The following is a 12,347-nucleotide window of genomic DNA, read 5'->3' as shown; positions in this document are numbered from 1 at the left end:
TGTGATGGTGACTGCTACCCAAATGTTCTTTTATATGAATATTGGTAATAAGCTCTGAATTGTTTGAGATTACCAGTTCCAGCAGAGCATCATTCATAGTCGGGACCTCAATAAACTGCACCATAAAATTGTCTTGTAAAAATAGGCTTATACATTTTTGCCCTTTAACTGTCCCAGAAGTGCTATTACTCAAGTCAACTTTTGGATAGTTAAAATCCACCATTGTTATCACTGTCCCAGCCCTTGAAGCCCTTTTCATTTGTGCAAGGAGCTCAGTCTCCACCTCCTCATTAACACTGGGAGGTCTATAACATACTCCAATGATAACCTTTGTAGGACGCAAGCCCATGCACAGTTCCACCCATAATGCTTCAGACTCATCACACTCATCACACTCTCCATCAACTAGGTCCTCTTTCACACTCGCTTTGAGATCACTTTTCACATAGAGACAGACACCACCACCCCTACAGTTTACCCTGCCTTTCCAAAAGAGAGCATAGCCAGGAATACTAATAGCCCAGTAATGTGAAGAATGAAGCCAAGATTCAGCAATACCAATTAAATCATAGTTCTCCCTGTGCACCAGAGCTTCCAAGTCACATATGTTGCTTGGCAGACTTCTGGCATTGGTGAACAAACACTTTTAGGTAGATTCAGGTAGAGTTAGGCCGACTTATCAGTAGATAAGTTGACTTAACTCAGAATCTACGCCGACGTATGTTTAAGCGTATGCTCAAACAGAGATACGCTTAAACATATCTAAGATACGATGGCTTGCGTGGTCCTATCTTAGATTGCAATATTTTGGATGGCCGCTAGGTGGCGCTTCCATTGCGGTCGGCGTAGAATATGTAAATGAGTTGTTACGCAGATTCATGAACGTACGCCTGGCCGCCGCAGTCGATTTACGCCGTTTCCGTAAGGCATTAGCAGGCCTAAAGTTATTCCATCTATTAGGTGGAATAACAATGTTAAAGTATGGCCGCTGTTCCCGCCGCAAGTTTTTTCGAATTTTTTACGTCGTCTGCGTAAGTCATCCGCGAATCGGGGTTTACATCGTTTACGTCCACGTCGAAATCAATAGGCGCGTGCGGCGTACTTAACCGCAATGCACACTGGGAAATGTAGTCGCCCGGCGCATGCGCAGTAAAAAAAAAACGTCAAAAACGTGAGGTCAAGCCTCATTACCATTAAACACGCCCCCCTCCAAGACATTTGAATTCGGCGCCCTTACGCCCACCCGCTTTAGGCTATGCTGCCGTATATTAGCAGGCAAGTACATTGAGAATCATGTACTTGCCTAGCTAACTTACGGCGGCGTAGCCTAAACACGCTAAGCTACGCCACCGTAACTTTGCACTATTCTACCTGTTTAATTAGTTAGTAAAGCATAGAACGCAGATTTCGGGAGCAAGTAATATGGAGAGAGCTAAGGTAATATCAAGAGTAAGTAACCAAAGCAGAGCAGAGATCAGGAGTAAGCAACACAGAGTGCAGAGGACGGAAGTGAATAATGCACAGCGTGCAGAGGTCAGGAGTAAGTTACACATTAAGAGCAGAGGACAGGAGAAAATAACCCAGAAATTGCAGAGGTTAGAAGTGTCACAAGAAGTGCAGATTTTAGGAGCATGTAATGCACAGAGTGCACAGGTCAGCTTGCAACAAGTTGGATTGGATAGTTTTAGTCGTATTTAGTCGACTAAATCTCCAGTACATTTCAGTAGATTTAAACTCATTTTAGTTGTAATTAAATTGTAATGCATTAGTTAACATTCTCTACAATATCCAAACTCATTATATACTGCTGGAGTGAAAAACCTAATATGTTATCCTATCCAATCCAATCCAATCCAACAAGTAACACACAAATTGCAGGGTAATAAGTGCAGTTGGAATATATTTAAAATACATTGTACCTCATCCTTTGGCCTGGTTGCTCACTGGTTTCCCCCACATGAAAATCCATTTGTCTGTCTATCACCTTTCCTCTCTATTGTGTGCACCTGTGAAGCCTGACAGATTAGCGTAAACCTTGCAGTGTACATGCAGGTTTGAATCTTGTGGAAGAACATCAGCAATAGAAAAAGCGGAGTGCTGCAGAGGTGGTTGTTCTTCTGGAAGGTTCTCCTCTCTCCACAGAGAAATGCTGGAGCTCTGTCAGAGTGACCATCAAGTTCTTGGTCACCTCCCTGACTTAGGCCCTCCTCCCCCGGTCGCTTAGTTTGCCCGGGTGTCCAGTTCTGGGAAGAGTCCTGGTGATTCCAAACTTCCTCCAATTATGGATGTTGGAGGCCACTGTGCTCAATGAAACTTTCAATGCTGCAGACATTTTTCTGTACTCTTCCCCAGATCTGTGCTTTGATATAATCCTGTCTTGGAGGTCTACAGACAATTCCTTGGACTTCATGGCTTGGTTTGTTCTCTGACATGCACTGTTAACTTTGGAACCTTATATAGACAGGTGTGTGCCTTTCCAAATCATGACCAAACTAATGAATTTACCACAGGTGGACTCCAATGAAGTTGTAGAAACATCTCAAGGATGATCAGTGGAAACCAGTGTTAATTTTGTAGACTAAAATGACTAAAACATTCTAGTCGACGAAATGAATACTATTTTAGTTGACTAAAATACGACTAAAAGTAAAACAATTGAGATGACTAAAATACGACTAAAACTAAAATTGCATTTTAGTCAAAAGACTAAAATGGGACTAAAACTAAAATGCCATTTAGTCAAAAGACTAAAGCCCCATACACACTATCAGTTTTCCTGCAGGTTTCTCTCTTCAGGTTTACCAAAACCATGTAATGCAAGGGCCTGCCTGATTGCATACGAATTGAAACTCTTAAGGTTTGACCTCATATTAGATGGCTTTGGTAAACCTGAAGAGAAAAACCTGCAGGAAAACTGATAGGTCCAGATTCAGGTACCACTTACGCTGACGTATCTTGAGATACGCCGCGTAAGTGCACAGATGCGCCGTCGTATCTATGCGCCTGATTCTTAATGCAAGATACGCCTGAAATGTGGCTTCGTCTGACCGACGTAAGTTCCCTACGCCGTCGTATCTTGGGCGAATATTTACGCTGGCCGCAAGGGGCGCTTCCATTGATTTACGCGTCGAATATGTAAATGACCGAGATATGCCGATTCACGAACGTACTTGCACCTGTCGCAGTAAGCTACGCCATTTACGTAAGGCGTACATCCGGCGTAAAGTTATTCCACATATAGGAGGCGCATCCCATGCAAAGGTATGGACGACGGAACACCCGTCGTATTGTATGTTGTTTACGTAGTAGTACATGAATGGGGCTGGGCGTAGGTTACGTTCACGTCGTAGGCATTGAGCCATCGTATCTTAGGGAGTATGTTCGACGTGATTCTGAGCTTGCGCGCGCATGCGCCGTTCGTTCGGACCATCATTTGCATTGGGTCACGTTGCATTTAAATGGATCACGCCCACCGTCCACCTACTTTGAATTAGGCGAGCTTATGCCAAATTATTTACGTTACGCTGGCGCAACGTAGGGAGCGAGTGCTTTGTGAATACTCTGCTTGCCTCTCTGGGATACGTCGGCGTAGCGCATATGAGATGCGCTACGCCGGCACAAAGATGCGCCGATCTACCTGAATCTGGCCCAAAGTGTGTACAGGGCTTTAGTGGTTTGCATATTATTTTTAATCTGCTTTGCCTTAATGCTGTTCTTCATCTTTTCTTCAACAAGAAGCAGAACTCTCTGAAGGATTAGATTCTGAGCAGCCCTAATAGAGATCAGCCAAAATAGGTGGAAAACTGAAAATTGTATACTCACCTTTCCATAATTTTCCTTTCCTGGTGCATCTTCATGGCATCTTCATGTGTTGCAATTTTACTTTCTTTAAAAATTGTTTTGTACCTACTGATCTCGGAAGCAGGCGGGTTCCATTTAAGCTGTGGTCAGCCGAAGCAATCCTGCCTTCAATTCTGGGATTTCCTCCCGACTTCGAGAATGCGCAGTAATGCCGCTGCATGGCTCTCCGTCTTTCTGACAGGTTGCCATAGCAATGTCGGCATTGGCATTAAGGTGTTCACAATGTGAGCTCAGATTGTGAACACCTTAATGTTATTTATATTGTAAGTTTTCACTATCATAGTCTATGATATTAAAATATATATCTTTGACTTTTATAACAATGAAATTATTTATTTTTTCTTTATGTTTGTTTCCCTTTTTAACAAACACTTAACCCATCTGTGCGTTTTTCTTTTGATTTTAGATAGATTACATCTAATTGTCACAGCGCCCCATCTTTCTATTACCATTTCACTAGTTCCTTAGGAATGTTTTTTGAGGTTCTCTGCTAAACATGATGTTTTGATAATAAGCAATGGGCTTTACTCTCCCTTAGGGGCTTTTTACATCTAAAATAATTTTAATTTTGGTCCCTTTTATTGCCCTCTACAGCCACGCTTTGGGCTCTGTGGATCTGACTTCACCCTTTATGGGGTCTACATTTCCCTGACTGATTCCTGCAGGGGTATGGGGTAGGTTTGAATTTTATTTCATCTGAATTTGGGCCGTAGTGCATTTAATGCACTACGTGGGTTTTGTTTGGGGAGGTATACTTTTGGGATCTATTTGAGCCATTGGCTTTTTAGTTCTGCCACCTATCCTAGCCATACTATATGTATTGTTTAAATGTTAATTATTGTCTAATAGTATTCTTTGTTTCTTCAGAGCTATTTACTGATTTGGTCACATCATAACCCCCTGATGAAGCCAAGGGTTTGGCGAAACTAGTCGGGAGGACTTGACCGTTTGTACACAAGATACTTTGCTCCCTTGTCTACATTTTACTGTTCATGTATTGAATAGATTTTTTATCAACTTTTTGTTAATTAATAAAAATATTTTTTTGTAAAAAATTGTATTGAGTGAGTGAGAGACTTGTAAAGCGCAACAAATGTGAACTGAATCGCCTCTGGGCGCTGTATCCATTTCATGGGTAAGGAACCCCTTGACCTCAGAAGAGATGGGTTTTAATCTTTCTCCTGAAGGCCAAGTGGTCCGACTCCAGTCGGATGGTGGTTGGTAGTGCATTCCACAAGCGTGGTCCCTGGACTGCAAATCTTCGGTCTCCTTTGGACTTGTATCTGGCTTTGGGTATCTGGAGTAGGTTTTGATTGGTGGATCGCAGAATGCGATTGGGGTTATGGGCTTTTATTTTTTCGCATAGATATTGGGGGGCGTTGCCTTGAATACACTTATGTATTAGACAGAGTGCCTTGAAAGTGATTCTGTCTTTTACTGGCAACCAATGAAGGGATCTCAGTGAAGGTGAGATTGATTCCTATAGTTTTTTTCCAGTCACTAGTCGAGCGGCCGTATTTTGAACGACTTGCAGGCGAGTGATTTGGTATTCGGGGAGTCCTAGATAGAGGGCATTTGCGTAGTCGAGTCTGGAATTGATGATTGTTCCCACCACGACTGCAATGTCCTCTTTCGGGATAAAGGGCGTGAGTCTGCGTAGTAGGCGCAGCAGATGGTGGGATCCGCTGACTACTGACCCTATTTGTGCATCCATTGTCATGTAGGTATCGAAAATGACTCAGAGACTTTTGACTTTGGTGCTAGGGGTGCTAGTTTTACCCAGAATGGGCGGGGGAGTCCATGTTGACGCGGGGTGATTTTTCCGGTTAGCGTGAAACAGGAGAAGTTCTGTTTTCGAACCGTTGAGTTTAAGATAACTGTTTGTCATCCAGTTATCTATTAGAGTAAGGCATTTCTCTAGTCCAAGAGAATGATCCTTTTTGTTGCAGATGCGGAAAAACAGTTGTGTGTCGTCTGCATAGGAGTGGTAAAGTAACTTCTGGTTACTGATGATTTCAAAGAGAGGGCGAAGATAGATATTAAACAATACAGGCGATAAGGGAGATCCCTGAGGGACTCCGCATGATACCGTACGTTTTTCAGAAGTGAAAGACCCCAGTTTCACTATTTGTGATCGGTTTTCCAAGAAGGAGGAGAACCAGGGTAAAACACCTTTAGCGACTTTGGCTACTTCAGCTAGCCTAGCCAGTAGAAGTCCGTGGTCTGCAGTGTCAAAAGCCACGCTTAGGTCCAGCAGTATCAGGAGACAAGATTCTCCCTCGTCTGCGGCCTCTAGAGCATCATCCCATATTTTGAGCAGCGCCGTTTCTGTTCCGTGACCTGGACGGAAGCCTGATTGAAACGGGTCGAGTAATTTATGGGTGTCTAAATGCAGTTGCAGCTGTTGTACAACTACTTTCTCCATTACCTTGGAGAAAACATTTAGACTTGTTATGGGCCTCCGGTTGTTTGGGTCTTTGGGGTCGAGGGTAGGTTTTTTTAGAATTGGTTTTATTGTACCTTGTTTCAGCAAGGTGGGCACCATGCCCTCCTTGAATTATTGGTTTATGAGCTGCGTGATAGCTGGTGCCAGTATATCGGCACATTCTTTCAGCAGTTTAGTGGGGATGATATCATTGGGTGCTTTGCTATTACGCAGAGTCTCGATGATATTTTTAGTGGCATCGATGGAAATGGGTTTTAGAGTGAATTTTGGTGATTGCGGCTGATTTATGTGGGTATTAGGTTTGTGATTTGGGGAGGAGTTGGTGACGGTTCCATTTTGCTGAATACTTTCACTGATTTTTTTCAATTTTAATAATGAAATAATCTGATAATTCGTTGCAAAATTCTTGTGAATCAGAATTAGGGGCCTCTAAACAAGCAGGATTCATAGTCTGAGTGACCAGCTTGAACACTTCTTGGGGGCGGTTAAGGGCATTTGCGACGATGTTGGAGAAATTATTTTTTTTGGCCGTGAAGATTTCTTTGTGATATTTCTTTGTTATTATCTTGTAAATGGTGTGGTTTTTATCTGAAGAGCACCTTTTGCACGCAGCTTCTGCTCTTCTACGCTCTTGCTTTAGCAACGTCAGCTGGTCATTAAATCAGCTGGAGTTGTTTTTCCGGATGCAAGTTTTGCGTTTTGGTGCTACTAAGTCAGCTGACTGTAGTAGCACCTTGTTGATGGCGTCAAGTGTTTCTGTGGCTGCTTGTTTTTGTTGGGTAATAATAATTGTTTTCTTTATGTGGCACCGTGATAATGCCAATTCCCTTCCCCCTCTATTTTTTAACTTATGAAGAGTAGGCTCTTTTAAATTTCTTAATAATCAAGGAGGTGACTGAACATGTTGATGCTGACTGACCTTGCCCTAAGCCAGTGTTTCTCAATTCCAGTCCTCAGTCCCCCCCAACAGGTCAGGTTTTCAGGATTTCCCTCAGATGAAAAGGCTGTGGTGATTACTAAGGCAGTGAAACTGATCAAATCACCTGTGCAAAATAATGGAAATCCTGAAAACCTGACCTGTTGGGGGGGCCTGAGGACTGGAATTGAGAAACACTGCCCTAAGCCACGCTGAAACCAAGTACAGATTTCAGCTTTCCTGAACAAAAATGTAGCTGCCAAGCAGGTAATCAAAGTTACATCAACATCCAAGGGATGTGGTTCTCTCACTCAACCAAGAAAGATGGTAAATTTACTTCCTGGTTAAAGTGGAAGGAGAAAGCCACCCCATGAATAAAAGCAGTCTGGAGTTTTAGGACTATATTGCTCAGGTAGAACATTAGATGAGGCTCCTTGCGTACAAAGCCTGCAGCTCAGACACTCTTTACTAGGGATGAGCCGAACACCCCCCTGTTCGGTTTGCACCAGAACCTTCGAACGGACCGAACGTTTGCGCGAACATTTAGAACCCCATTGACGTCTATGGGACTCGAACGTTCGAATTTAAAAGTGCTAATTTTAAAGCCTAATATGCAAGTTATTGTCTGAAAACGGGTTTGAGAACCCGGGTCTAGCCCCAGGGAACATGTATCAATGCAAAAAATTTTTTTAAAACGGTCGTTTTTTTTTGGAGCAGTGATTTTAATGATGCTTAAAGTGAAAAAAAAGAGAAAAATTCCTTTAAATATAGTACCTGCTGGGTGTCTATAGTATGTCTGTGAAGTGGCACGTGTTTAGAACTGTCCGTGCACAAAATTAGATTACTATAAGAAAAAAGTAATTTAAAACTGCTTGCGGTTTAAATGTAATGTCTGGTCCCTGCAATATGGATGAAAATCATTGAGAAAAATAGCATGGGTTTCCCCCAACTCCCCCCAGGTCATTACAAGCCCCTTTGACCCTATATACTTTGAACAGCAGTATATAGGCGGTGCAAACAAGACAGGGACTGTAGGTTTGTTGTTAAGTAGAATCTGTTTGTAATTGTGAACTGGTACTTTTTTAAAGTGTAGCTCCAGCCATAAAATCTATTTTTAAGCTTTTCTGAAAACATAGAGAAGGGTTATCACCCCCTGTAACATTTGTTTTGCTGTCTGTGTGCATTTGTTCAGAAGATTGCAATTCACTTTCTGTCCCAATGACAAAGTTTTTTTGAAATTTTTTTTTTTTTTGTGAAACAAGGATTGGTGACAAAACATCAGTGGACAGGAGACACCTCTTATAGAAGAGAATTTCCCTTCTTAGGGGTAGATTTCCTCTCACTTCCTGTTGTCTCCTTCCGTTTGCAAGTAGGTGTCATTTGTAAGTTGAAAGTTTGAAAGTAGGGGCCTGCCGTATATACGCAGCAAAAATTTGGGCCCTAGGTGTTGGTGTTGCCACAACACTGTAAGCCCTCACAGTTAGTCTTGGTGGGTGCTGGAACGCCCTGCTGTGTGAAATATTATATCAAGAACTGTAATTACCGTACATGCCATTTTTGAACAGTGGTAGAAAAATTGGGCCTTTGGTGCTAGCGCTGGTGCCACAACACTGTAAGTCCTCACAGTTACTCTTGGTGGGCGCAGGAATGGGCCCTGCTGTGAAATATTAGATCAAGAATTGTAATTACATGCCCTTGTTGTACAGGGGCAAAAAAATTGGGCCTTTGTTGGTGGTGGTGGTGGTGGTGGTGCTGGTGCCACAACACTGCAACCCCTCACAGATACTCTAGTTGGAGCACATGAATGAGCCCACTGCAAAGTATTGCATCAAAAATTGTAATTACACGCCCCTGTTAAACAGGGGCAGAAAAATTGGGTCTTAGGCACTGGTGCTGGTGCCACAACACTGCAACCCCTCACAGATACTCTAGTTGGAGCGCAGGAATGAGCCAGCTGCAAAGTATTGCATCAAAAATTGTAATTACATGCCTACAGGGGCAGATAAATTGGGCCTTGGGCACTGATGCTGGTGCCACAACACTGCAACCCCTCACAGATACTCTAGTTGGAGCGCAGGAATGAGCCTGCTGCAAAGTATTGCATCAAAAATTGTAATTGCACGCCCCTGTTAACAGGGGCAGAAAAATTGGGCCTTAGGCACTGGTGCTGGTGCCCAGAACCAAAAATTTTCTTACAAGCTATCAGCATGGTCATTAAAGAGGAAAAGGATAGTCACTCAGCATAACAGGATAGTCACTCAGCATCAGCATAGGCAGTCTTGAAGAGATCTGACATTTCAAAAAAAATTATTCAGTTACATCAGCATCAGGTGCTTGGTAGCTGGTGGTGATCCGTGCCTGATTAATTTTTATGAAGGTCAGTCGATTGACCGAGTCGGTGGAGAGGCGCACCCTGTGATCTGTTACAAAGCCTCCAGCAGCACTGAATGTGCGTTCTGAAAGAACGCTGGATGCAGGACAAGCCAGTAGCCCAATTGTGTACTGTGCAAGCTCTGGCCAGTGATCCATCCTCAGGACCCAGTAAGCCAGAGGATTTTCGGTGGGAAAGATGTCCAGGTCTGATCTTGCCCCTAGGTATTCCCACACCATATAAAACAGAAGTTGGCGATGGTTGCTGGAACCGGTCATACCTTGGGGCTGCGGACTAAAAAAGTGTCTGAACGCATCGCTCAGACTGCCACCTTCTCCACCGCTCCTTCTGTGACTGACCGAAGCCTCAGCAACACATTGTCCAGGACCAGGATTTTGTAACCTCCCAGTATCTGGGAACGTGTTGCACAGACCTTTCTGCAAGGCCTTCCGAAGATGTTTCATCTTCTGCTCCCTCTGTGCCGGCAAGATAAGGTCTGCAACCTTACTCTTGTAACGTGGATCAAGGAGGGTTGCCAGCCAGTAATGATCCCTCTCCTTGATAGCACGAATACGAGGATCCTTCCGCAGGCTTTGCAGGATCAGGGAGGCCATACAACGTAGGTTTGCTGAGGCATTCGGTGCAGAGTCCTCTGGGTCACTGAGGACAACATGGTCCGCAGCCACCTCGTCCCAGCCACGTACAAGTCCATGGGTTCCTTGGGACTGTAATTGATCCCGTGAAGACTGCTGCTGATGCTGAGTGCTAGGCTCCACCTCCATGCTGACACAATCCTCCTCCTCCTCATCCTCTTCCTGTGTGATAGGCGGGCAAGCAGGAACACTGTCTGGATAAAGGGGGCCTTGAGAGGTAAGAAAGTCCTCCTCTTCCTCCCTCTGTTCTGCCTCAAGGGACCTGTCCATTATTCCACGCAGCGTGTGCTACAAAAGGTGAATAAGAGGGACAGTCTCACTGATGCATGCACTGTCACTGCTCACCATCCTCGTGGCCTCCTCAAATGGTGACAGGACAGTGCATGCATCCCTGATCATGGCCCACTGGAGTGGGGGAAAAAAACAAGCTCCCCTGACCCTGTCCTGCTGCCATATTGGCACAGATATTGATTGATGGCCCTCTGCTGTGTGTGCAGCCGCTGCAGCATGGCCAACATAGAGTTACACCTGGTGGGCATGTCACAGATTAGGCGGGTTTAGTTCTTGGGCAGGTTGTATTCCTTTTGGAGGTCTGCCAGAAGAGCACTGGCATTATATGACCATCGGAAATGCACACAGACTTTCCTGGCCTGCTTCAGGACATCCTGTAAGCCTGGGTACCTGCCCAAGAACCGTTGCACCACCAAGTTAAGGACATGAGCAAAACAGGGCATATGGGTCAGTTGTCCCTGTCGCAGGGCAGAGAGGAGGTTGATGCTATTATCGCAAACCACCATTCCTGGCTTAAGCTGGCGAGGGGTCAACCACCTCTGAGCCTGCCCCTGCAGAGCTGACAGAACCTCTGGCCCAGTGTGGCTCCTTTCCCCCAAGCACACCAGCTCAAGCACCGCATGGCATCTCTTTGCCTGCATTACTGCATAGCCCCTTGAATGCCTACGGAGCACCGCTGGTTCCGAGGACACATCAGCACAGGAGGAGGCCACAGAGAAAGAAGAAGAGGAGGGGGTGGAGGAGAGAGGTGTGTCACAACCAGTAGTAGCATTTTGGAGGCGTGGTGGCGGAACAACCTCCAACACTACTGTACCTTGTCCTACGTCCTTCCCAGCTGCCAGCAGAGTCACCCAATGTGCCGTGAAAGATAGGTAATGTCCCTGTCCATGCCTGCTGGACCATGAGTCGGCGGTAATATGCACCTTACCACTGACCGCCCTGTCCAGCGAGGCATGGACATTACCTTCCACATGCCGGTAGAGAGCCGGAATCGCCTTCCGTGAGAAAAAGTGGCGTTTGGGAACTTGCCGCTGAGGTACCGCACATTCAACAAACTCACGGAAGGGGGCAAAATCTACCAACTGAAAAGGCAGCAGTTGAAGTGCTAGCAATTTAGCTAAGCTAGCATTCAACCGCTGGGCATGTGGATGGCTGGGAGAGAACTTCTTTTGGCGCTGCAGCAGCTGGGGCAGGGAAATTTGCCTGGTACCATCTGCCATCGGTGAACCGATAGTAGATTGCCCGCAAGTACTTGGCTGTGACACACCTAATTCTACACCTTCAGTCCTATCAGTGCAGGCTTCAGAGAGGACTGAGGGTATAGTGGGGTTGGAGATCCCAGCTGATGAGGAGCAAGGGGAGGTCCGCTTTGTTCTTTGGTGTGGGTCTTTGAGGTACGCTTGCCAACGAACTGCATGGCTGGCTGCATGTCTGGTCAAGCATGTGGTGCTCAAGCGGGTGATGTTTTGGCCACGCGAGATACGCTTAAGACATATGTTGCAAATAGCAGCGGTGCGATCTGATGCACTTGTCTCAAAAAAGGCCCACACCGAAGAACTTTTGGAATAACGCTGAGAGACAGCAGCGCCCTGCACATGCGTTGTGATGCAGTCGGTGTGCTGCCCTTAAGCTGGCCCCTGGAGAGCATCCTGCCTCTTTGGAGATGTGCCTGTGCCTTCTCCTCCTCTCTCCAATCAGGCACCCACGTAGAGTCAGTGACCTCATCATTCCCTCCCTCCTCATCACTGTAGAAAACCTGGCAGTATGCTGCAGCTGGGGGAACATGACTGCCAGATTGCTGTCCCTCTT

This window comes from Rana temporaria, chromosome 2 (assembly GCF_905171775.1).
Source record: "Rana temporaria chromosome 2, aRanTem1.1, whole genome shotgun sequence".
Taxonomy (NCBI): Eukaryota; Metazoa; Chordata; class Amphibia; order Anura; family Ranidae; genus Rana; species Rana temporaria.
This window is presented reverse-complemented; position numbering follows the sequence as displayed.